Source organism: Tupaia chinensis, unplaced genomic scaffold (genome assembly GCF_000334495.1).
Source record: "Tupaia chinensis unplaced genomic scaffold, TupChi_1.0 Scaffold000507_1, whole genome shotgun sequence".
NCBI classification, from domain to species: Eukaryota; Metazoa; Chordata; class Mammalia; order Scandentia; family Tupaiidae; genus Tupaia; species Tupaia belangeri.
Window position 1 is genome coordinate 50,454 of NW_006160019.1, and position 4,730 is coordinate 55,183.

Sequence of the window (4,730 nt, forward strand, 5' to 3'; positions counted from 1 at the left end):
ATGCTGGATGTAGCCGAGGAGCTCTGCCAGGAATCTGGCCTTTCTGTAGACCCAAGTCAGAAAGAACCATTTGTGGAGTTAAATCGAATATTAGAAGCATTAAAAGTAAGAGTTCTGAGACCTGCTCTGGAGTGGGCAGTATCAAACCGAGAAATGCTTATAGCCCAAAACAGCTCCCTGGAATTTAAGCTTCACAGACTGTATTTTATTAGCTTATTAATGGGTGGAACTACAAATCAGTGAGAGGCATTACAATATGCTAAACATTTCCAGCCATTTGCCCTAAATCATCAAAAAGACATTCAGGTTTTGATGGGAAGCCTTGTGTACCTGAGACAAGGGATTGAGAACTCACCGTATGTTCACCTACTTGATGCAAACCAGTGGGCTGACATCTGTGACATCTTTACACGAGATGCCTGTGCCCTCCTGGGGCTCTCTGTGGAGTCTCCTCTCAGTGTCAGTTTCTCAGCAGGTTGTGTGGCGCTGCCAGCTCTAATTAACATCAAAGCTGTGATTGAACAGAGACAGTGCACTGGAGTCTGGAACCAGAAAGATGAATGGCCTATTGAAGTGGACCTTGGTAAAAAGTGCTGGTATCACTCCATATTTGCCTGTCCTATTCTTCGTCAGCAAACCACAGATAACAGCCCTCCCATGAAATTGGTCTGTGGTCATATTATATCAAGAGATGCCCTGAATAAAGTGTTCAATGGCAGCAAATTAAAATGTCCGTATTGTCCAATGGAGCAAAGTCCAGGAGATGCCAAACAGATATTTTTCTGAAGAAGTAACTTTAGTTTGCATTTGTAAGTGAAACTGCATTGTGGCGCATTTCAGAAGAGAATGCTCAATTTAATGCAGCTAACCAAGGACTCCCGTGCTGATATCAGCTCATGCTCCAGAAACTTCGCCAATGTGGTAGTGTGTCCACACTGAGGGGAGTGCTCCAGATGAGTATTATCATAGGGCTTTATTATATTCTTGGTCTTCATTTCTGATCAAGTAACTACACCAGCAGTTGTCATTCAGTGCAGGTTTTTGTACTTAATTATATGGTGATTTTTTTACCTTTTAAGAGCAGAAACAGAAATTGACCTCCCTGCCATGTGTTTAATATTTCTCCTGCTTTTACTTTTGTCATTTTCTTGATAATTGTAAGCTTTGAGAGTGTTTGTGGACAAGTTTTATTTCCTATTATGTATACATAATTAAATGAGAACTCTTCAGAAAAAGAAAAAAAAAGATTACTGCATAGCTAACTAAAAATTATACCACCTGTATCTAAAATTAATCTCAAACATAATCCAAGTTTCTCTACATGTTCATGGTTATTCACAGACTAGAGAGTAATTGGGTTAGCTTTGCTTTCATTCTTATCATTCTTGTATTTTAAGAAAGCCGTGGTTACTGCGACGTGTAACCATCTTACATAAACCATCAACAAGTATGTGTTGATTTAAAAAAAAAAAAACTTACAGAGACTTTTTGTTTCATGTGTGATCCCCTGTCCCCAGAGCTGCCTGCCTCTTCCTTCTATATTGTATTATTTTCAAAAAGGGCCCTGAGCTGTTATGTTCTGGGCAGTATATTAGAGACCTGTATTAGGTTATAGTAATTCATCCTCTCAGTAATGCTTTCTATAAGTTCAGGATACAATTCTTTCTTTTTTATTTATTAATTTTTTTGGAGAGGTTTTTGCTATAGGGCGCATGCGCTTGCCAGAAAGACAGAGAGAGACAGAGACAGAAAGTGAGAAATCACCCTCGGGTTGGCCACGCTGTAATCCCTTCTCTTCCTCTCTCCTTTCAGGATTTTGGCACATCCACATGCCTGGCATGAGTTTCAAGCCTCCTGGTCCAGGACTCAAACACTGTAAGCCATGTGTGAGTCCAGTACCTTAACCACCGCACCACCTACTGGGCCTATCCTTTTAATTTTCTTGTGTGATACAAGTATGCTTTTACTATTATTTTTTGAAATTATGATTTCTGGTTTACAAATAATCTTTGTACATCTTTGTGGAGTACAGTATAATGTATAATAATCAAACCAAGCATATAGATATATCCATTGTCTTCAACACTGAACATCAATTTTAATTTTGGGGGAAGCTGAAATGCAAACTTTCTCATATAAACATGAGTTTGTATTACCTCTCAATTTGCTGTTTTGCTTTTTTAAAATCAGTATGGGGGTGTCCAAGAAGTTTGAAATTTAAAACACAACCATGTATACGTAACAATTTAGCATAAAGATCATTTATGACCAGCTCATGGCTTGGTGGCTAAATGAGCTGGATCCCATATGGCTGACCACATAGTTCACATCCTGGACCTGGCAGCTTGAGAAACACACAGGTACGTGTGCGGACGTGTCCAAAACCCTGAAAGGGAGGGAGAAGTAGAGGAAAAGGGGGTGTGGTGTGACCACTCCCCGTAGGGAGCGCTTTCTCACTAGTAATTAGTGTGGTATGATTATTATTAAAGGTAGAGAAGATGAAAGAGGGGAGGAGAGAAGAAAATAAGGGAGAAAGGGAAATTACCTCACAAAAAATTTCAAATGCACAGAACACTGAGATCAAATGTTTCTCTTATTAATAATACACAGCATTCATGAGAATGTTGACAAGTGAGTTCCTTCACAAGACATACATGTAGAAGCTGTACAGTTCAACGAAATTTTCCAATATATATAAAAACTTAAAATGTATGAGCCCTTCAACTCAGTAATTCACTAAAGAAATCCGTATTTTAAAAAAGAAAACTGTGTATATTGGTATAGCATTATTTTTATTATTATTATTGTCTGAGGGCATGTACATTCACCAGAGAGAGACAGAGAAAAGGAGAGAAAAGGCACCTCCTGATGGGGCATGGTCAGGCCATCCGTTTTCCTTCATGGCTCCATCCTGTCAGAATTCAGGCATGTATGCACACAACACAACCTGGCCTGTTTTCTAGCCACCAGGGTCAGAATTCAAACCTGGAAAGCCCATTCTGTCTTGTTTTGTTACATAAAGGGTTGGAATATTGAGTGGTTGAAAGTGAACTGCTGTTTGCCTGATTGGTAAACCAACACACTACAACTGAAAGCAAAAGGTTTCTCCTGTAATAATTTATCCCTGGACTTGTCAAATGAATTCTTTGCATGTTCAAAATGGAAACCATTGGTTAGAACTACATTCTTTTCTTGTTTTAATTTGAACCCCACCATATGGATTTTTTTCCTTAGGAAAATCTCCTTTTGGGAGATGATTGTGTCAATGTTTGGTTCTTTTGTTTATGTTTTAACGCTTGTCTCCCCTCATATACAAAAGTACAATTTGAAGCCTTCATTTAATCTCTGCAGTTCATCTCATTTCAAGTGTTTCTCGAAGAAGCACTTCATTGAAAATAGTGCTGTATGGGACCAGCAGTTAGTGTAATGGCTATGTCGCTGGACTCCCACGTAGTTGACCGCGGTTCGAGTCTCGGACCCGGTGGTTTAACCACCATGAAATAAAAATACAATGTGTTTAAATGTGAAAAAAAAAAAAAAGAAAGTAGTGCTGTAAATATTCTGCCATAGGAATACTTCTGTCTACATGCTTTCTCATCCAAGAATTTGTCATCACGCTGCACAGGCTGCGTCTTTGATGGTGGGTGTCCCATTTTTATCCGCTACTCTTTATTTCATGGAGTCGTATCAACGCTATGAACGCAAGGCTGTGATATGGAACCAGAAGGCTGTTTGAACTTTTGAAACCCTTGTGTGTGATTGATGGTGGTGCCGAGGCATGAAAGGCTAGCATGAGCGAGAAAAGGAGAGAGCACGTGCAGAGACTTGGTGCATAATGGATATTTTTTAATTTGGCGAGATGTGTCTCTCACTCCTGTGGCTTTGGTGAGAGAGTGTGTAGAGAGCAATGATAGCAAATAGTGTATGAATGTTTTTTGCATTCAGTGGACATCCATTTCTGTTGGAAAACTTTAAGTGAGTTTTGTTCTTAGATAACCCACGTTAGTTGAATGTGTTAAGTGAAATGATACTTGTATTTCCCCTACCCTTCTGTCAACTGCTGTGAATGCTGTATGGTGTGTGTTCTCTTCTGTTCCTGACATGTAAGTGTGGCAATGTGAACTGAAGCTGATGGGTTGAGACATGGACTGAGCTGGTGGTGTGCTTTGCAGGAGTACGTGGAAGCAGAGTTCACCAGTGAGCTCAGGTGTCTCCAAGAAGGGTGGAAGTTCTAATGTCTGTTAGCTACCCATTCAGAATGCTGTTTTGCTGCAGTTCTGTGTCCTGTGCTGGATGCTTTTTATAAGAGTTGTCAATGTTGGAAATTCTTAAATAAAACTGATTTAAATAATATGTGTCTTTGTTTTGCAGCCCTGAATGCAAAGAATTCATAGCAGTTAATTCCCCTTTTTTGACCCTTTTGAGATGGAACTTTCATAAAGTTTCTTGGCAATAATTTATTTTGCTTCAAATAAACTTATTTGAAAAATTGTCTCAAGTCAAATGGATTCATCACCTGTCATGCATTGACACCTGATACCCAGACTTAATTGCTATTTGTTCTTGCATTGTCCAAAGTGAAAAGTTTTATTTTTTGTTTTGTTTTGTTTTTTCCTTTTTAGTTCTAGTTTTTAATAAGTCTGGGTGACCACACCTAAAATGGTAAGCAGTACCCTATACAGCTTTTTCTTAGTGCCTCTGTGCATTTGGGTGATGTTCTATTTACATGG

The 4,730-nt window shown here is 39.1% G+C and overlaps 1 pseudogene; it reads left to right on the plus strand.

Annotated features, from left to right (window-relative positions):
- The window catches only part of LOC102493859 (E3 ubiquitin-protein transferase RMND5A-like), a 3,723-nt pseudogene extending 2,885 nt beyond the window's left edge, over nt 1–838 (plus strand).
- The last annotated feature ends 3,892 nt before the right edge of the window (nt 839–4,730 follow it).